The sequence below is a fragment of the Capsicum annuum genome, chromosome 4, assembly GCF_002878395.1.
Source record: "Capsicum annuum cultivar UCD-10X-F1 chromosome 4, UCD10Xv1.1, whole genome shotgun sequence".
NCBI classification, from domain to species: domain Eukaryota; kingdom Viridiplantae; phylum Streptophyta; class Magnoliopsida; order Solanales; family Solanaceae; genus Capsicum; species Capsicum annuum.
The window spans coordinates 157,463,042-157,485,995 of NC_061114.1; the positions used below are offsets into that span (position 1 = coordinate 157,463,042).

The 22,954-nt window shown below is 34.9% G+C and overlaps 1 pseudogene; it reads left to right on the forward strand.

The window, feature by feature from the left end:
• The first annotated feature begins 18,393 nt into the window (after positions 1-18,393).
• LOC107868925 overlaps positions 18,394-22,954 on the forward strand; it is a 35,155-nt pseudogene continuing 30,594 nt past the window's right edge.

The window sequence follows — 22,954 nt, forward strand, 5'->3', positions numbered from 1 at the left end:
AGCTGTATTATGCGCTGCCATAACGGATATGTCCACTAGGCCATACCTAGATTTTCTGACTTTTATAATGCCAATTATTGAGGAGATTCGAGTTAAGAATGTGCCTGATAGTTGGTGTACGTAATACAAAGGCAAAGTTTCTAAAGATGCAAATGAAAGAGAAAGTAAATGAAGGACTAAGAGACATAAGAATAAAGAGATGAGAGCAGATATTTCAAGAAGAAAGCATACATCATAGGACCAGCTAACTGAGGTCTATGAAATAAGAGAGAGAGTTAGCATCTCTTAAGTAAGTGAGACTATGGTTGCTTCTGATGATGATGTGAGTGGGGGTTTAGTATTAACTACTAAGGTTATTTTACCGTTAAGAGCACCGGTCACCACCAATTCCTATATTGATCTGAGCATCCTGAATACCTCTAGGGCTACTATTCTGAGAGTGGGACATAGTGTGAGGCCTTAACAATGGAGACTTCATGATTTGGTGCCTTGTGTGCCATGGGTATATCTTCACCCCTATATTTTAGTATTTTCATAGCTCTACATTAAGGACAATGCATCATCTTATAGTTGGAGGTAGGGGTGTACCATAGTTGAGGGATTTTTTGTTGTGTTTCTTTCCTTAGGACACAATATCATATTAGAACTAGCACGTTTAGGTGTTTTAAGTTCTTGTGATGTTGTTTTTATTGTTTGTGTAACTTATAGTAATTTAAAAGAACTTGGTGCAGACTGAATTGAATAAAAATATGTACTTGCTTTACCTCTAAGTTTAAAATGAATCCCCTTCAAAAATATTATTTAATGATGTAGTGTTTACATATACTAAGTTTTAACTTATGTAAGATCTAGACATAGAATTAGAAATTGTAATAGGATAGCCTGGTTGATCTAACATGAACTTAATAGAAAGAAATTTAGATGAAAGACCTGAGCCATGATTGAGATAGGCACCATACCCAGTCGGCATGTATTGCATGATCTAAAAATTCCTCAGTTAGCATTGTTACAAGAAGTAGGATAGGAGCTTAGGAAAGGATCATAGGTCGTGTTTGAATTAGTCCACATTATCCTAAATAACAAACGACATGAAAAAAGTATCCCTTGATCCTAAAATTTGAACCTTAAAGTGACCATTTTTTCATTAGCTCATTCACCTTCCCATTTCAAATACAATGACCTGTTTTGACGATGGTTCCTCCTTGGACACTATGTACCTGAACTCAGGAAAATTACATGAGTTAAGGTTGGCTGTAATAGGGATGTGTTGCTGAACGTGGGTATGACAAAGAAAGTTAAGAAAGTATAAGGAAAAATAATTTGTGTGCAATATCAGCAAAAGAAAAAAAAGTTGATCTAAAAATACAATTGTACATGAATTCTAAAAAGAAATAATATAAAGAAAAAGGATAAAAGGAAACAAGTTAAGAAAGTGGATCCAAGATTAGTGTAGTGTCAAGGAGGAATAAGTCTCTGTACCCAATAGTATGCTTACAAGCCTAGAAAAGACATATAGTGTTCCTAAGTCAACTATTCGAAAGCTGAAACATAGAAATAAGGGCATGCCTATGGTATCAAATGCACACAAGCTAACATTTTTAAAAGCATGAGAGATTTGATACAATCCTAGTAATAAAGGTTATTGCATATATATTAAGTGAGTAGGAACTTTTTTAACCTAAGGTCATAAGGGTTGTAATCTGATTATTGCTTGTTTAGGGAGTGGAATGATTGATATGTTAGGATGTCTTTCCACATTTTTATGTCATGTCCTAATCCCACTGTGTTGGAGTACTTGTATTACATCTGCACTGTATGAAACATTTTTGATAGAAGTTAAAGGGTGTTGAATAGTTTGATGGATTGCATGAGTGATCGTGAATGAGTTTTAAAGAAGAATAGTGCCTAAGTTATTTTATTTTTGATCAAAGGTTAATTGTCTCAGTTAAATTGGGATTCTATTTGGTTGGGGACATACAAATGTTCTAAGTTTAGGGTGTTGATTTGTCATAGAATTACGACACTTAAGATACTTAAAACAAGGGGCTCTTGCAAATTCGAAGGTATATTTATCTATATATGAGTGATTATTTAGTTTTGCAAGAAAAAAGAATCAGAAGTGAGTGGGATAAAATAAGGAAGGAAAAAAGTGCAACTAATAGAAGACTTTCTGGACAACAAGTCATTGGGTCACGCTATGACTCATCGTCCATGTTATCGTCAGACTAGTAAGGGTAGTGGCTTAAAGTATAAAGAGGTAGGCTAATTACGACTCATACTCTAACCCTTCTAGGTTCAGACTAAGATTTATAGTAAGAGTAATTCTAAGAAAATAAGGAAAAGTCCTCTAAGATTCCAACTTAATACACATGGTCACGAAGGTTGAAGATGAGTCGTAGGGTCAGACTATGACTCATCTTGACTAATCACTTTGAGCCCTTGATGAAAATATCATAAACCTTGAAGATGAGTATATGTACCCAATGATTCAATCTATAACTCATAGAGGGACCTAAAGATTTGTCACCAAAAAAAGGAATTTCAGTCTACGACTTGATTAGAAGGCTAACAAAGAGTTGTAGTTAGTCTATATGACTCATTGCCAGAGGTGTTCTCACTGTTGACTTATACAGTCCTATTCTATTTAGTAAAAGTTTAATATGTCTATAAATACTATATTTTTATTTCTTGTTTAATGTTACACACTCTTACATTACTTTTGAGATTTTAAGATACATTATTGCTCTTGAAATCATTGATATTGATTTTTAGGGTTCAAATCATTTTGAAATTTGATTTTTCATTTCATTCTTCTATGTACAAAATTCTGCTTTTATCTATGAAATCTTCTTGTGTGCTTGCGATCATGAGTAGCTAAAACCCACAACTAGGGTTATGGGATCCATGATGAATTAACAAAGCAGCTTAAGTGAAAAGTTATTCTAGACCAGTGTTCTTGATATATTGTTATTCCCTTCGGTTTGATTGATTTATTGATGGTTTCAAATGTTAGAAAATCATTTATATTCTAAACATTCTTAAGAGAGAGTTATAGATTAGGAAAAAGGATAACAACAGTAATTTAAAGCTACCAACCATCATCTAATTAACTTAAGCCATAACTGGGATTATTATTATGAGATTTCAAAATAAGGGTTAGTAATGCGACACTCTAGTTCTGAGAGAAGATGAGTTAAATTCATGCTAACCAAGGCTAATAGAGGGTTATGTGATACACATTTTGTTAGATTTTGCATGCAATGCATCAGGATAGTTTGATAAGCATGAACAACATCTAGAGTTATGAAGTCATGGGGAATACAATCCTAGTGTTCATCTTATATTGATCACAATCTGATTCACCAACAACTTTTACTATTACAACTCACTATTACAAAACCCTTTTTCATTTATGTAATTCCCAATTACCTCAGCAAACTCTTGACAGACTTTCAGCCTATTATTATAGGATCTACCCCAACCTAGTTGGGTTTAATATTTGTTTGACAACCGCTTTATTCTTAATTACTAGGTGTAATTTAGGCATTAGCAGTCACAACTGCCAAAACTATTATAGTTATAACTACCAAAGTATTATCATAAACTGCATTCAAAAATGTCAAAACCATAATTACTAACTACCTATAAATTGTCTTAAAATGCAGTCACAACTACCAACAACAGTTAAATAACAAAAAATTGTCTTAACTACTTCCACAACTACAAACATTTACACCAAACTAACATGATACACTAACAATTAGATAGTGTGAGATTAAGCATTTGATCTTTCTTCACTCAAGTGTATAGTCTTGGACCTCGGCTTCATTTTTTCTCTCATTTCTTGAGCTTTTTTTCTTCTCCATTTGACATTAATTTTTGTGTATATCCCAAATTTCTAGTCATAACTGCTGAAGACTTTGCACTTTTGAATCTCTCACTAGAAATTCCAGGCTGCTCAAATAAAGTAAGTATAATATCTCTATCAATTATACTAAATGGATTTTAGATATTAAATAAAACTTACATTAAGGATTTTATATCGACTTTGTGAGTGAAGGACTCCAATTCCAACCATTCTTGGTCTTCTAGTAGTAGCACCCTAAAAAAAAAAACACTAAACCAAAGGGATTACTAGTTTACAAAACACATTAAGAAAATTACCTTTTCTGTTAAAACCTTTGGTCTACCCCTTACTCTTCTAGAGGGAGAAAAGTCTGACACCCTTGTTCTAACTCTTTCTCTTTGAATAGTAAGTGTTGTAGTAGAAGACAGGCCTACACTAAGGCCTGAACATAAACCTGCTGCAGATGATGGACTTGGGCCATGATTTACGTTAGTAGCAAAAAGGTGCACCTTTAGGACATTTTGTTTTATTGTGACATTTGTTATGAATAGTGCTACATGACATCTCATTTCCCCTCTTGGATAGTTTTTTAGTTTTCTTATTATGTTCCCTTCTTCTCTCTTTCTATTCTTTCTAGGCCTACCTAGCAACATTTTAATAGGAGCTGATATAACATATATTCTTTAAGATTTTGGCCACATCTTTATATTCAAAATTAGCTACCTGAAGTTGTTGTGTGTGCTTATTTTAGTACTTCTCTTATACTAGTGAAATATGTAGTTAATTGATTTCAACTTTTGAGGTAAAGAGCATCTTTTTTGAAACACCCTACGAATAGTACCCTTATAAAATTTCCTTTATTTTGAACTTGCTAGACTTGGTATGACTTAAGGGTACTAATCAGACCGTTGAATATGACTTATGGGATAGCTTGAGGGATCAATCGTATGTTAGGTAGTATACTTGGATTAGTTACTTCGTAGGATATGACTCATCAAGGTATGAGTCATATCCAAAAATATGATTGGAGCAAGGCAAGTCGTATGGTGCTTGTTTGTGTTAGCTTGTGAAATCTGCCGAAGGTATGATTGGTGGGTATGATTGAGTGTATCACTCATACCCTTAAGGTACGATTAGGTAGGTGTGACTCATAAATAAAAAAGTAGGTAGGGTCTTGGCATGGTCTTGGGTATGAGTTGGGGTGCCACTTGTACCCTAAGATACGGATTATATAAGTGAGTCGTACCCCTGGACGTGAATTATTTATATTTTAAGTCAAGAGTTGTTCAAACATTTCCTACTTCAAAACCCTTTTGTCCTCACGTTATATAACTATTGGAGGCCTTCCATAACACTTGTTAAAGGATTAAAGCACTTCAAATACTCTCTCAAACTTACTTTTGAAGGTTGTAGGCTAGGGTTTCTTCATGTGTTCTTCAAAGGGCTTAAAGGTCAAGATTTCTTCCATGAATCTTCTCCTTCCCTAATTGTTAGTCTCAACTAAAGGCATATGCATTGTGCTTTAAATATTGATTTATGGATCATGAATGATGGTTTTCAAAATATAGGTTCAGGATCTTAATGCATATGGTTTGGTACTGGTTAAACTATGGTTTTATATGTTTTTGGTAATGGTTTACATATGTGGTTATTGTTTAGTTATGGTTTAACAATGGGTCTTTAGTAACCCTAATTATGGTGGTTTATGCATTGGTTTTGGTCTTGGTAAAGGTATTCCCTCAACAAGTTTGATAAAATGCCTCAAAGAATGTTTTCACTATATTGTTGAACTTTCATTGGAACTCTTGCATATTTTTGTTTGGTAATGCAACCTTAAATGTATTTGAATGTTTTTTCATGGTTTAAAGCATATAAATGCTTTAAATGTTTGGCTTGGTTTAAAATGTTTAGAAATAGTTTTAAATGGTATACATAGTTAGGAAAGATTCAATAGTAAAGCCTTGGTGTCTATGAAAATAGTTATTCTTGTGGGTATATTGAATCCCCAAGTGGTTTAGTATAGTAAATGGAAGGGCACTTGGAGGTCCCCTTAAACCTATATGTGGTAGGCTATAGATAGTACTTATAAGTATGGTCGGTATGACGATACCACTGCTAAATGGCCTTGGTTAATAAATTATAAATGGATTGATTGGTTTCTTGGTAATATTTTTAATTGGGAACTAGTGGAGGGATGTGTAGCAAGGCCATGGTAGCTGAAGATCATAAAGGGGGCTAAAACTGAAAACTCATATTTGCCAACGTGAGAATGGTCTTGGTGACTGTGTGCATGATGTCACACCATATTTTAGGGGATATACTAGTTATCTCAGGTTTTCTTACCTAGTCATGTGGCTATACACTGGGGCTCTTTCAGCAAGGGAAGCTAAACCCATATAGCTCATGGTTGGTTAGGACGGCAAATCTACACAATCTAGGTAAAGGTTAAAAATGCATGCTAAACCTAGTTCTCTTTCCCGGCATGGTTATATATATATGTGTGTGTATGGTTGTATGAACTATGGATGGTTTTACTTGTCTTTGTAAATGATATTATCTTATCTTTATCCTGAGTGCATGCTAGAGTTCACCTACTATCCCATCTACTGGCGGTTCTATACCCATACTATGCAGGAACCGACCATTCTATTTCTCCTTCTTAGTGATTGGATTCGGGGATAGTCAATGGTGGATTGAAGTGGTGAGCTTCCATATTTTGTAACTATCTATTTTATGTCATGGTTTACATTACACATTTCTTATCTTTCATAGACTTTGGTTTTGGCCATGGGCGGAGGCATGTCCCGACTAGGTACTCTTTGGTCGGTCTAGAGGTTTTGTATGGACAAATGTGGACTTGGGTATGGCATGAATTTTATTGTTAGATGTACATACATACATTGTCTTATTATCATGGTATTAGTTTATGGTTTCCAATTAGTTTGGTAGGTTATTTGATGGTTGTACTTGGTCGGGTTGGTCTCAGATATAGACTTATCCCAAAGTTCCCATATGGTTGAATACGCTATCTTGTTATATGCTCAAACTTTATCCAACTGAAGGTATGCATTTGTTAGTTGGGTTAGGAAATGAGAGCGGTTCTCAATCCTGGTTGGGCTTTGGATTGCCCATTATAACAAAGCCCTGGTTCGAGTCGTGTCAAGTTGTTGATAGAGCTTAAGGTTTTGGCATCATGGGGTGTCCACAAAGTCGTGGCGAGTAGATTCTTGCTTATGGGTATGTCGTGCACCACACTTATAATCAGGAGGCTACAAGGCATTTAGGATATTTCACATTCTTGGTTATTCTACTTTTGGGCTATGGAGTCTAAGGTCTTGAACTCTTCTCTAAATCTTCCTTGGTTCACTCTTTGGATCATTTCTTCTCAATAATCTAAAGTTATGGAAACTTACCTGTTCTACTTAAAAATAACATAGATGGATCTAGTCTAACTCATCATCCTATTGCTTTTATAAATTTTATGGCTGGTCATACCGTAGTTGTTGCTAGGGAGAAAGGAATCAACATTTTGGTTATGGTCAGTTAGGTCTCGGGTGATGGGGATTTTCTATAAGGGTTGCCACTTGGGAAAATAAAGTATTGGCTACTACCTCTGGCTCCGATAGTGGACAGGATTATCTCAATGTTCTTACTATTCCTTGGGAGTCTGGGGCATCTTTTGATGAGGATGTTGGTACATTGAAAACTCGTTTCTCTGTGGTGTGTATGGTTTACTTATTTTAGGGTTCCCTCTCTATTCTGACCTCATTTATGGTTGTGTATTTAGGATATGTTCCCAAGGTTATTTTTGACTCTTTTTCTTCTATTTCTACCTTGATAAGTAGGTCTGCAATTGCCAAAAAGGTCTATTAGGTTTTGTGGCATTTGTTGGTAATAAAAAAGTCTTGCCGGATTTTGATGTGATTCAAGGGATGGATTGGTTGCACTCGTGCTTCTGATTATTAGATTATAAGACTTGTTAGGCTCCCTGGTGAGTCGGTTTTGGAATGGGATAATGGATTTATTCCCTAGATAATAAGGGAAAGGTTATATTATATCTTAGAACTCAAAGATTGATCTCCGATGGGTTTCTTTATTATTTAGTCCAGGTTAAAGATTCTAACCCGGAAGGTCTTTCCTTACATTTAGTTTTGGTGGTTCATGAATTTCCTAGGGTCCTTTGTGTTGACCCTCATGGTGTCTTTCTAATGGAGAGTTGGTTTGAGGTTGGTCTTATTTCATACATTTGTCCAAATTCTATTCCTTCTTTATAGAATAGTTACGGTGGAGTTAAAGGATCTTAAGGAGGAATTAAGGAATCTCAAAGATGAATATCTCATCAGTCTTAATATTCCCCTATGGAGTATTTTGTTCTTATATGCATAAGGGGAATGGTTTCCCTAGAAATAGATAGGTTGTCGGTGAGTGAATAAGGAATCTGGAGTGTCCTCCTTATAGGGTGGACCATTCTTATGTAAATTCTGTAAGTTTACTTTGCAAGTAGTACATAGTGGTTGGTAGATCCTACGCTTGAATTAAAATGCTTGATTTTGAAAAAAGGGAGTGTGATAAGCTCGAAAATAGCAATGCGGGAGTTGTGGAGGTAAACTGGTAAGATGGATAAGGTTGATGATTTATGAGATACAATAGTGGGAGAGTTGAAGCATATAGGTAGGGTATTCAAATTAAGTAGAGGGACTGAGGATCTAGTCATTGGATGGTTTAAATCATAAAAATTGCATGTATGTTTGTCCCTATACATGTATTTTACTGTTGGCATAAAATTGATTTCTAAATTCATGGTTTTCAATATGGATTTTTGGCATACTTGAGGGTTTTGATATGATTACTCATTTAATTGATTTTCCATGGATTATTATGCATTATTTATGCTTTATTAATATTTATGAACATTCTGGAATTCATGGGGATAGTAAATGGATTTTGGGGTACTATGGATTCGCCAACTACTTGGTTTTGGTTTTGGAAATTATATTCCCTCAAACTATTTGAAAAATTGGTTGAATATAATTTTTTCATATGGTTTGACTATTCTTAAATATTTGCATTTCATAAATGATTAAAGGGACATGAATTGGTTTTTGTTGGATTCAAATGATTTTGAAAAGGCCTTGGTTTCCAGGTTTTTGATTAATTAGAAACCTTGGAGTCAATTTAGTCTCGTGGTTTTTTCATGTCTATGTTGGGCTCTAGGTAGAATTGGGATAAAGGTTGGTGGTTAATCTGAAATTCCGTTCTAGCAGCGGACTTCAAGGGAAGGTCGAGGTTGCATATTCTGATAACACTATTCTTTCCCGATTAAGAGACTACTCTACTAGTGTTGCATGTATTCATTTATTGCTTATGCCTAAGGTTTGAATTTTACATTCACCTTATTCCTTGGATATGAGCCTTAACCCTATGTTAAGTTACTTATGGTATGTATAGTATGTTTCTTTCGGTGTCTAGTCTTAAGGACTTCTCTTATGGTATGGTTTGGTCGGGTTGTTTCTTCATTATGGTCTAGGTGGTTGTTGTGAAGTACTTTGTCCCTAAAGTGTCGTGTCTTGTCTCTGGGATTTTTCTTTGGGAGTCATGGGTAACTCTTGTAAATTGGTTTCTTTAATGACTCTTCTTATGCTAGGGTAGTAGTGGTTTGGGGAAGTATGGTGATGTGTTGAAATGGGGAATATAGAAGTTCCTAAGTGTGGGAGAGTTAGGGGTGATTACCCAAGTTAATATTTTAGAAGGTAATGTAAGGTTGTTGTCAAAGGAATAGGTTGTGGAAAATCCTTGTGGAAATGATAGAGGGTGCTAGATCTTTTGATGGATAGATCATATCATGGGTCTATAAGCGGTAGGCTTGAATGTTGTGGTTGGTAGATATACCAATAGTTGTGTTGGATACTTGAGATATATTATAGGGCATGGTTTTCTGAGTTATTTTCGTCGCATAGTAGTTGTATGATTTTGGGTGCTCAATTATAGGATAGAGGTTTTAGTTATAGTGGTTGGACATGGTTTGCCCATGTCTTTTACTCATGGTTTTCTTAGCATAATGGTGATAGAAGCGGAGTAATATTTGGCGATAGATGTAAGGAGTAGAGCCTGGTGGCCTAAGTTAACTCCTTTTAGCATTAGATAGGCTTGAACATAGAGGTGGTTTATAGTTAAACCCGAGCTCTTGTAGAGGTGTATCTTGGTAAATTCTAAGTTGAAATGGACTTGCCTTGCATAAGTCCATTCAGTCAATATTCTATATGTTCATCTTTGGATAAGGTATGGATGATCCTTGGATGATTATTTCCCTTGGGTGGTATTGATATCTTGGATCCTTTGTTCCTTAAGTAGGTCCCGGTGAGGATCTTGAATCATTAAGTTTGTCGGTTGTAAACGGAAAGGTGTCGCTTCGAAAAAGGTTCCATGGTGGAACTAAAAGTCCGAGCAACCCATATGGGATGCGAAAGTGGACATGGAGTCCAAGTATCTGCATTGGTTCTTCCAGAAACTCGTGCATAGGTTATATGTTATTTATCACATCTTGGTTTCTAACTAGGTTAAAGGTGATGAATAGTTCTTCTCGTATGTTTGTCTTCTAACTTAGAGGTCACAATGGGGGTATTGGGGTGAAGATCGTGTTTGGGTTATATAGTGATTTTGTCACCTTGGTTGTGTTCCCTTCCTTCCTATTTTGGTTGAGGAAAAGTTCGTTGGGTGTTAATGTGTTATATCATGCTTGACCCTTACACTTACCCGTCATCCAAGGATGAATGATCCTAGGGAGGGAGACTGAAATACCCTACGAATAAAACCCTTGAAAAAATTCCTTGGTTTTGGACTTACTAGACTTGGTATGACTCAAGGGTACAAATCATACCCTTGAATATGACTTGTGGGATGGCTTGAGGGTTCAATCTTATGTTAGGTAGTGTGCTTGTCTTGGTTAGTGCTCAGGATATGACTCATCAAGGTATGAGTTGTATCATAAGAAATGAGTGGTGCAAGGCAAGTCGTATGGTACTTGTTTGGGTTGTCTTGTGGAATCTTCCCAAGGTACGGTAGACCCCCAACTTACAACGTTGCATGTCCTCAGGTAACAAAATATAACTAAAAAATAAGACGAAGCTTATCCAAAAGAAACGTAAGATACCTATGGCAGTCAATCATCAATTTTAGCTCAAAACACTTTACCTTCTCCAAGTTCAATCACTTTAAAACCAACTATGTATTAATGAAGTACAACAATGAGACACAAAGGAATCAAGAGATGTCATTATATTAGTGACAAACAACCATGCATATATACAAGTTGCACTACCCAAACAAGTAAGCAACTAGCAATACAACCCATGTGCCCTCATAATCATAGAAGTCCCTCCTTACTCATATATGAAATCAAGCATGTCGATATGGGGACAGTCAAGAGACACTCACTCTCATAAAGAAGTTCCAATCAATTCATGTCAAATACCATAGGATTGCCCTTATTTTTTTTACCTAAGCTTTCAGACAGTAAACTTAGGATCACTATAGGACTTTTCTTCGGCTTATAATGTAGACTTAGGGCTTGTATGATACGTATGAATATTTAAAGTGACTAAGACTCCTTGGCACTACACTAAATTTTGGGATCCACATTTAACCAATTTTCACTTTATTTCTTCCCATCCTTATTTCTCCCTTTCTATTTTAAAGTATATGTAGGTTGTGTGTAGTGTTTTAGTCTTTCTTTTTCTCTTTTTTTTTCACAAATTTTCTTTTCTTTTTGTTTTCTTTTTCTACGACACCCATCCTTACTTTCTTTTCTCTTATTTTACCATTCTTCATATCCATTTCAAATCATGTACCCCAATGATATCCACCCTCAACTTAGGCGATTTGTCTAAATTGAAGTGCATAATGTCCAAGGAGGACAAGGAAAAAAATAGGTTCATTATAATACAAAATGAGAATGTGATAGGTGTAATAAGAAAAATAAGCATACAGGTTCAAATTAGGGATCAAGGGATATTATTCACGCACGGAAGGTCAATTTGGCTAATATCAAAAATGACCTATGATCTTTTCCTAACCACTATCCTACAACCTAAGCAAGACTAACTGGGCAAGTTCTATGTTTCAAACACAAAGAGAACTAAGTAGCATCTGACACACACATGGCACAGAGTCATTATTGCATGCTACCACCTATCTAATTCATGCACAAGTTCGCAATGATTATCATGTCCCTAATACTAATGCCATAAAAAGATTCACAATAGTCGCATAGATATACATATTACCTAATTACAAAATAAACGATTAGAGAGGTATTTATAATTTATCTCAAAAATTAACAAAAATATATCAACTTCCCTAGATACTTATTTTTTTCCTAGTTAACCACAAAACATCACGAAACAAAAGACAATATGCCTAAACATGTTGGCTCTACTAGGAACAAGAGTCTGGGGAAAAGAGACACGACAACAAAAACCCCAAGAGGACATCAAGACCCACAAGTATCCGTACCCTCAACTTAAAATTAAGCATTGTTCCAAATGCGTCAAACTAAAACAAGAGAGTTGGAAACAAATCTTTGGCACCACAAGTGCAGAGATCTAACATCAATCACGCAATACAAATAGAAATAATAAAATACCTTGGTTTGCCTCCCAAGCAATGCCTGATTTCACATTACGACATGATGGGACTTTGTTGGGTACTCAGACTTCCCTATTAAGTCCATGGGTACCTTGATTACTCAAACTTCATCAAGGTAACCCAATAGTTGGCCTTAAAATTTATCTTTCCACTTTGAACTTATGAATTTTATCCCTAATTGCTTTTCTGATTTCCCATTATGCTCATGGGGTGGAGGTATAAAATTAAAGAACCCAAGAAATAGATGTAGCATATTGTACTTCTTGGCCCTTACATGAGGATTGTAGTTCTTTGATTTTGGCTTAGGAAATTCAAGAATATAGACATATTCTTCCTCATTCATGCACTCTTCATTGGGTTTGGATGGCTCGATCAGGATCTGACTATCCAAACTCAATAAGGAAAAATGCTTTGAATGAGGTCCAACATGCCCCAATTCAGGATTTTCAGTCTTTTTTACATCCCCACACGACTCTATGCTCTCCTTAAGAGTGACGCACTTCATCAGCTTCAATTTTAGCTCCTTACGTTGGTTTTTCAGAAGTCATTCAATCTCCAATACATTCTCTAGATAGGTTGTCATCTCAAGAAGAGTAGGTCAACAAAAAAACAAAAAAAAAAACAATAACTCCAACAAATTCAATCAAGAATTATGAGACCGTATTCCCCGGCAACGATGGCAAAATTTGATGTTGCCTAAAATACACCTCCAATTGAAGGATAAAGTAGTAATTATCAAATATAGTAACCTAAGGAGGTTGGGGTCGAATCCCAAGGGAATACGTCAAAAATCTATCTTAAATTACAATTACCAGGCAGTGAAAGGAAGTAAAAAAGGTGGGAATTTGTTAAAATAAAATAAAGAAGAAGAACAAAAATTAGTTGTTCTTGGTTGTAAATAATAGAATACGAATACTAGGTATGTGTTCCCCCTTGGCTTCTCAATTGTATAAATTTCTCCTGTTCAACCCAATTATTCTATAGTTCTGCATGCAAAGCCTACAAGTTAGGTAGTATCCAGAAGATAAATTTCACCCTTTGACTTGGTTATCACCTCAGAGTGACGCCCTGTTGCCCCTTGTTATGTCCCCAGTCATACTTGGTTATCGTACAACTATCTTAGTTCTCGCTACCTAATTGCAAGCTTCTTGGTTATTGAATGGATACGAATACATGCTATCTCAAGTGTCTGCAGCTACTTAAGGCCAATTAATACATAAGAGAACTAAGATACATACAAAAACCCTAGAACAATTGAATCCTACTTTCTCTGCATAGCTAATCCACCAGGGTTCCCACAACCCTAGCTAAGGGAATTAGCCGCTTATATTTATGAGAGCAATTATGGAATCCACAGCAAAATTATAAAATCAATCTTTAAATAATAAGGAATAAATTTCAAAGTCTTAAATTGAATAACAAATCAAGAACAAACCAAAAATGATAATCAATACATGATGAATTTTGAAATTTGTGAATGTTTTATTGAATGAATGATTGTTTGAATGATGAATAAATAAAACAAATCCTAAAGGGTATTTATAGATTACAAAAACAAATCCTAAATAAACTAGGAAAAAAATAAAAATCAACTCCTAAATAAAATAGGAAAACATAATTACATATACATAAATGGACTACAAAACATTATAGGAGTATAATTGGGATATATGGAAATTCCAGGAAACAAATCCTAAGTAAAATGGGTTAGGAAACTTAAGTCGTCACAAGGTACGACTCGAGTCCATGATTCATATGGTCTACTTATGAGTCGTAGGACCCAGTCGTATGTATTATAGTAGATCATATCTCAAGGCTTCAACATTCTGATCTTCTTACAACTCATATTTATGAGTCGTACCTTGACAATATGACTCATGGCTTTCACTCATATCCACCTAGGACTCCTTCCTTTCTTATTCTTAGACACTATTCTTCTTACGATTGGATCATACGAGTCATACTCAGACTTATGATTCATATTATTTTGATACTTCAAATTTCTCAGAAGTTTTTGATGACTTTAGGTGCATATTTGTATCACAAATAGTTCTAAGTTTATAGGCATGTGAGAACATACCTTAATGATTAAGTTCTTGTGAAGAATCTAGATTTTGTCATCTTCAACCATACATAATTTTTTTTGTACTTAGTATTTTACATCTTAAGACCCACTAAAAGATATACAATTGAATTACCTTTCCAACGATACAAATTTTGCCTTAATCTGATATCTGGGTGAAAAGTTATAGCCAAAATACTAAAGCACTGTTGAAGCTATGTCGAATCTATCTAAGGTACGACTTGTAAGGTATGTCAGGGATACAAATTGTACAAAATCCTTATTCATCATTTGGAAAAAGTTGTACCTTAGGAAGTAGAGGCTTAAAATGGGTTTTTAACTATGATTCAAGCCACTTTTCATAGTTCTTTTTGCATTTAGCATCCAAAACCTAATTTCCTATAAAACATTCCCAAAAACACATAAAATATAACAATATAGCCTTAAGTAAATACATTTTCTTAGATTTTAAGCATCATAAGTGCTATATTTCAATAGCATATTAGTGGGTATATTGAGTGTGTCACTCGTACCCTTAAGGTACGAGTAGGGAAGTATGAGTCGTATAGAAACCAGTAGGTAGGGTCTTAGAATGGTCTTGAGTATGATTTAGGGTACCACTCATACCTAGGATATGGATCATATAGGTGAGTCGTACCCCTAGACGTGGCTTGTTTTATTAATTTTAAGTCAAGGGTAGTCTGGACATTTCCTACTTCAAAATCCATTTTGTCCTCACGTTATATAACCCTTGGTTGACTTTATAACACTTGTAATAGGATTAAACCACTTCAAATACTCTCTCAAACATACTTTTGAAGGTTGGAGGCTAGGGTTTCTTCATGTGCTCTTCAAAGGGCTCAAAGGTCAAGATTTTTTCTATGAATCTTCATGTGTAAGGCATGTAATCCTTCCCTCATGGTTAGTTCAAACTACAAGCATATACATTGTATTTGAAATATTGATTTATGGATCATGAATGGTGGTTTTTGAAATATATTTTGAGGGTCTTGATGCATATGGTTTAGTATTTCTTAAACTATGTTCTTATATGCTTTTGGTAATGGTTTGCATATATGGTTATTGGTTGGTTATGGTTAAAAAAATGGGTCTTGATTAGCCCTAATTATGGTGTTTATGCATTGGTTTTGGTCTTGGTAAAGGTATGCCCTCAACATGTTTGATAAAATACCTTAAAGAATGTTTTCACTCTATTGTTGAACTTTCATTGGAACTCTTGCATTGTGTGGTTTGGTCATGGAACCTTAAATGGATTTAAATGGTCTTTCATGGTTTAAATTGTTTAAATGATATAAATGCTTTAAATGTTTGGCATGGTCTAAAATATTTAGGAAATGGTTTTAAATGGTATAAATAGTATACATGGTTTAGAAGGATTAAATGGTAAAGCCTTGGTGGCTATGAAAATGGTTATGCTTATGGGGTACATGGAATCCCCCAAGTAGTTTAATATGGTAAATAGAAGGGCGCTTGAAAGTCCCCTTAAACCTATATATGGTAGGCTATGGCTAGTACTTGCAAGTATGGTCAGTATGACGATACCACCGCTAAATGGCTTTGGTTAATAAATGGTAAATAGATTGATTGGTTTCTTTGTAAAGGTTTTAATTGGCAATAATGGAGAAATGTTTAGCAAGTCATGAAATGTGGCGGTATTGAGGGACCAAAACTACAAACTCATATTTGATGATGTGAGGCTGGTCTTGGTGACCGTGTGCATGATGTCACACCATATTTTAGGGGATGTACTAGTTATCCCAGGTTTTGGCTACACGCATTGGGTCCCTTTCAGCTAGGGGATCTGAACCCATATAGACCATGGGTGGTTAGGACGTAAAATCTACACAACCTAGGTAAAGGTTTTAAATGCATGCTAAACCGGTTCCCTCTCCCAACATGGTTATATATATATGTATGGTTGAATGTATAATGGATGGTTTTACATGGCTTGGTAATTGGAATTATCTTATCCTTATCCTGAGTTCATGCTAGTATTCACCGACTAACCCATCTATTAGCGGTTGTATACCCATGGTATGCAGGAACTATCCATTCTACTTCTCCTGCTTAGTAATTGGATTCAATGACAGTCAGTGTTGGATTAAAGTGGTGAGCTTCCATATTTGGGAAGACATCTATTTCATGTCATAGTTTACTTTACATATTTCTCATCTTTCATAGACTTTGGTTTTGGCTATGGTCGGGGGCATGTCCCGACTAGGTACTCTTTGGTTGGTCTAGATGCTTTGTATGGATAACTATGGACTTGGGTATGGAATGAATTGTTTTATTATATGTAAATACATACATTGGCTTATTATCATGGTATTGGTTTGTGGTTTCTGCATTGGTTTGGTAGGTTATTGGGTGATTATAATATGTTGGGTTGGTCTTGTATATAGACTTATTCCAAAGACACCACATGGTTGGATACACTATCTTGTTATTACTCGGACTTCATCCGACTCAAGGTATGCATTTGGTGGTTGGATTGGGAAATGGGGTGGTTTTCAGTCCTGGTTGGGCTTGGGATTTCCCATTATGACAAGGCAATGGTTTGGGTCGTGTCATTTTCATAAAGAAAAGGTATATCCTTTAGCGTCCATTCTCTACAGCTATAAGTTTGTCTGGGAAGATACATAATATGTCTCTATTCTCTATCTAGGACTTCATACCATGTATTAGAACTCTACTCAATGTTGTACTTCATAGACTAAGCTATATTATCCGCTAGAATTTTCATGGCCATTGGAGAAATATCATTAATTCAAGTGTTAAAAAATTCCCTCATCTTTCCTACTCTTTTTGTCATTTTCACCTTTATATTTTCTAATGTTGTAATTATTGTCTAGCGATTGCTCCTAATATCCATTCATTGAAACATTCTGCCATGTTGTTGTCTACAATATTACATTTTGTGGCAAATCTAAAGTAAAGCTTGCTTCATTTTTTTGGATTATATTACATCATCTTATCCAACATCTTTTCCACATCCATCATCTTCATATAAATAATGTTTTCCCTCAAAAACATTTTTTCTTCTCAATGCCTCTACATACATAGTTTTTGACAAATTAGAATGGACATGCCTAGTTGTACATCATCTGTTCAGTATTGGGAGATGTTCTCTTACATCAATTTCCAAATCCAAAAAGAAAAAAGAAACAGTGAGCAATTTGGCCAAATATACAGTTATATGAATGAATTAAATAATTAAATTCATACTTTTTGGATATTTGTTATCATAGCCAAATTTTTCCTATCTCTAAGTTGATGATCTTCCTTTACAATTCTAATATTGAAACTTCAAGTGAACTGATCTTCATCTCAACCATTTCCCATGCAAGTGGCAACATTTGATTATTTTCCATCCTTACACACAACAACAGTAACTTCCCTTTTGAGACTCCCTTCAAAAAACAAGCATCCAAACCAATACACTTTGTACAATCAATCATGTATGACTTCTTTATTGCATCAAATATGTGTAAAAGCCTTGAAACATTTTTCTAACATCTTTAAATGTCTCATCATAAAGCTTAACTACACATGTACTACCTAGAGTTGATCTTAACATCTTATCTATATAATCTAAAATTCTCCCAAATTCAAGATTATAGTTACCTATCAGTTCTGCTATCACTTTAGTCTTAGCTCTCCTACATATTGTTCTTCTGATATGTAAATATAATTCTTTCTTAATAAGAAACTGGAACTCAAAAATTCTAATATTTGGTTGTTCATTTAGCCTGTCATTGTAGTGGTTAGCTAAGAACTTGGTGTTAGCCTCCTGTGTTTTCATTTTAATCATGACAAACTAATGAGTGGATCTTTGCAGGCTATTGGAAGACTAATAATAGTGGATGAAGCCGACTTTGGGAATGAAAGGATATCAAATCATGATCTATGGTATCCAACCGAGTCAGTCAAAATAAAGAGCGAAAAGAAGGAACATCTCAGTCCCAAAATCATGGTAGATCAGATCAATCACAACAAACCAAAAAGGAAGGAACATCTCGTTCCGAGAATCATGGCAGATCAGATCAATCAGAATAAAGCAAAAAGGAAAAAAAGATTGAGAACCAACTTGGAAAAGCATCAATCACTACAAGAGCAAAAGGAAGATAAGATCACGAACATATCTGATACGGACGTGAGGTAAAGCCATGTATGGACATATTTGATATAGACATACCATACGAAAACATTCCTCAATCAAGGAATCAATTGAAATCCTTAATTGAGAAGAAATCTCTTTGGTTTCCTTACGAAGAGTAGCAGCTGAAGACTATAAAATAAGAAGACTAAGGATGGAAAACATTGTGGAACTTCAAAAAGAATCTCAAAGTGTCTCAATCTTAGTCTAACAAAGCTTTGTAACTATTAGTTTACAATTGTTATATAAAGAGTAGGATCGAGTTAACTTTGTAACTCTAACTGAAGTTGTGTCATAAGATCTGAAGAGAAAAATAAGTCTTCAGAACTTTTTTTCCATCATTGTAATCGATCCCGACGTTAAATGATCTAAACATTGAAACCCAAGGGGACTGGAAGTAGGCACCACAGTGGTATTCTGAACTAGAATAAATCTCTATGTCTTTACTTTAAATTTTATTATTTATTTTCTTGATTATTTTGAACCTAATCTATTTTGTGAAGTGTATTGATCTGTAGGAGAGTCGGTTATGAGGTGTCAATAGTCAACTTATAGAAAATTTTCAATCCCCCCTCTTGAATTTCAATTGGTATCAGAGCAGGTCTTACTAACAATGTTTCTTAACCGCATGTGAGAAAAAATAAAATGGAAAACTTTTAAATTCTTGATGCTCTCCTTCAAGAAGGTCACTACTTCATGAGACCGCCATACTTTAATAGAAAACACTACTCCTACTGGAAGAATATGTTCAAAATCTTTATCCAATCCAATGAATTCCAAGACTGAGTGGTCTCAAGAAGGTACCAAAATCGATTCTAGGACTCAAACATAAGCAGAAGGACAAAGACAAAGAATCAGCAATACTGACATAGAATACCTTGAAAGCTTTGAGATCACTAAATAACAACAAGAGGTAATCAAAACAAACGCATATGATATAAGTTTACTTCTTTGTGCGGTTAGTGGAGAACAATACAATAAGATATCAACTTGCGAGACTACAAAAGAAATATGAGATAAATAGGAGGTAACCTATAAATAAACCACCAAAGTCAAAAAGTCAAAGATTGTTGCCCTGGTCAATAAATATGAGCTGTTCAAAATAGAAGAGAATGAGAATATTGAAACAATGTTTTCCAGATTCAGTAAGATTATATATGAACTGAAATCACTGGGGATGATCTATCCATATATCTGCAGGTTCGAAAGTTGGCTCGAGGTCTCTCAAAAATTTGGGAAACCAAGGCTGCCATTCTAGAATATGGAGATCTTCAAAACATGATATATGATGAACTATGAGGCAACTTTATTGCATATGAACGAAGTTCTATCAACAGGTATCACAAGGAAGAAAAAAAGAAACCAGATGCCTCCAGTGCTTCTCCAACTAAAGAAGAGGACATACTGGAAGATACAAATAGCGAAGGAATGGCCCTCATTAACCGTGAAGTAACGCGGATCATGAGATAGAGATAAAAAAGATACCAGGGAGCCAAAAATAATGACTCCACTAGAAATGGTGATCATTGTTATAACTGTGGAAGGTTGGGCCACTTTAAATAAAACTGCTAAGAATTAAGAAGAAAAACATCTAGAAAGAATCAAAACTTTGGAGATTGGAGTAATAAAGATAAAACCAAAGAAGAAATAGAAGCCGCCAATATGTGCTTCATAGGAATTGGTGAATCTAGAAAGGTAAGACTACACGATTGTCATAATTTCAATATACTTGAATCTAATTTGGATATGATAACTGAAGAGCTTTTTAAGGTTATAGATGAATATAACAAGCTCACTCAAGAGAGGAAGAGTTGCAAAGCTCGATTTAAATGAAAACTCGAAGAGAAACAAAGAAATTATCAAATAGAAATAGAAGCATGTAAAATTGAAATTAACTTACTTCATGAAGAGCTTGATGATGTAAAAATAAAATCAAACAGTATTAAGATATCACCAAGTGACAACTTATTAAGATCAAACTCTTTTAAAAACTATTCAAGTTCCTCATCAGAATTGTTTAAATTACCCAAGACCTGTTTCTCCTCTCGAGGACCTATATATTTTATCTGTGGACAGAGAGGGAACAAATCCTATATCTACAGGCATACACATAAAAGTGTGTGGGTTGGAAGCCCAACGGAAGCACATCTAACTCGTAAGGACCCAAGACTACTTGGTTACCTAAATAAAATTAATTTTTTTATTTTGCAGGAACAAATCTATAAGAGCTATAAAAAGGAAATATGGTTCATTGATAGTGGATGTTCCAGACACATCACCAAAAAAAAGGAAACTTTTCTTCCTTAAAGAATATAGATGGAGGATCAATCAGATTCAGTGACAACGCTAGAGAAAATATCATCGAAATTGGCTCAGTGAGGCTTATCTCCTCATGGGAGTTTACTGAAGTGTATTTGGTAGACAGTCTCAAGCATAACTTCCTTGGCATCAGTCAGCTATGTGATGCTGGATTTGGAGTCTCTTTCAAAGTTGAAAGTTGCTCCATCAAACATGACAAAAGAGATATTCTCTTATCAGTGAACGCATTGATAATATTTATGTTTTAAATAGTATTGACTTTGCTACCTTAACCTATCTCACTGTGCAAACTAATGATGTTTGTTTGTGGTACAAAAAGCTTAGGCATGCCATCATGCATGTCATTGAGAAGTTGTCCAGATTGGAACTGGTGAAGGGTCTGCTAAAACTCAAGTTTGAAAAAACGCACATCTGTGATTCTTGTCAATTGGGTAAAAGACTTGAATTTCATTCAAAGTCAAAGACATTGTCTTTACTACCAAACCTCTTCAAACAATCCACATAGATCAGTTTGGTCCCACCAAGACCGCGAGTATTGTTAGAAAGGTATATATTTTCAATATAGTTAATGACTACTCACATTTTACTTGGATAATGTTTCTTGCTCATAAACTTGAGGCTTTTACAAGCTTTGATATTTTCTATAGAAAAGTATAAAATAAAGTTGGAAACTTATCACTTATTTTCACAGTGATCACAGAGAAGAATTTATAAATAAGGCATTTGAGAAATACTGTACGCAAAATGGATATTCTCAAAACTTCTCATCATTGCGGTCTCCTCAGTAAAATAGTGTGGTGGAATAAAATAACTAGCTTCTTTGGGAAATTATCACGACCATATTGTTAGAACATAATCTCCCAGATCACTTTTGGGCATGAGCAGTAAGCATAGCATGTTATATCATCGATAGATGCCTAATCAAACCTATTTTAAAAAGGATACCTTACGAACTCTGGAGAGGAAAGAAGCCCAATATCAGCTACTTCCATCCATTTAGATGAAAATGCTTTATCCACGAGCCATCGCAGATCCTGTTCAGCAAATTAAAGTCATTTTTAAAAGAGTATTTAGGTCTTTTTCCATCCGTTTCAACCCCTAATTATATCAGATCAAGGATCATAAGTTCATTATTCATCTACAACGTCAAATTAGGGTTTTCTCTCAAATATAATCCCCAAGAACAAGATCCAAATCCTTCTTGAAGAAACTAAGAGATTGAAATTCTTCAAGTCCAAGGACTTCAAGAAACTCACAGTCAAGGTATGTCATGTGTTGATTTAGGGGTCCCTTTCACCCATAAAGCTCAAGAATCTCTTTTCAAAATATAGGATTTGTGTATTTATGAATGTTCATGATTTAAATTGAATTGAAGTCCATGTCCATGTTGTTGTGGGGTTTTGATTCATGTTTTAAATTACATATTCCAATGATTGACCCTAGGATGTGGTGATTTGCATAATAATTATGATAACCCCTTAAATTTACACATTGATTGATATATCCATGATTATTAGATGTGTTGATGATTGTATAACCAAAGCATGCTCCCCATGTGTTTGATTAAATGTCTATGTGAAGGAAAAGTGCCATACTAGTATGATAATATGAAACCCCACTCATGTACGAGTTTATGCATGTCAAGTGTTTGTTGGAATGTCTTAGTCAATGAATTATGGATATATGTGTAGCCATTGTGATGCTTTAGAACTTGTACCTCATGAAATTTCCAACTTATTATATTATGGATTGTGATATTGGTCATGTATTCAAGAAAGTCATGCTTTGTCAGTTTCCTTCTAACGAGTCCTGGGGGTACTTATACCCAAAAATTTAGCTGTGTCCTTAGAATTAGTGTCATGTTCTCAATATACTCTCAGTCAAGACATGATCCATAGAATTCAGT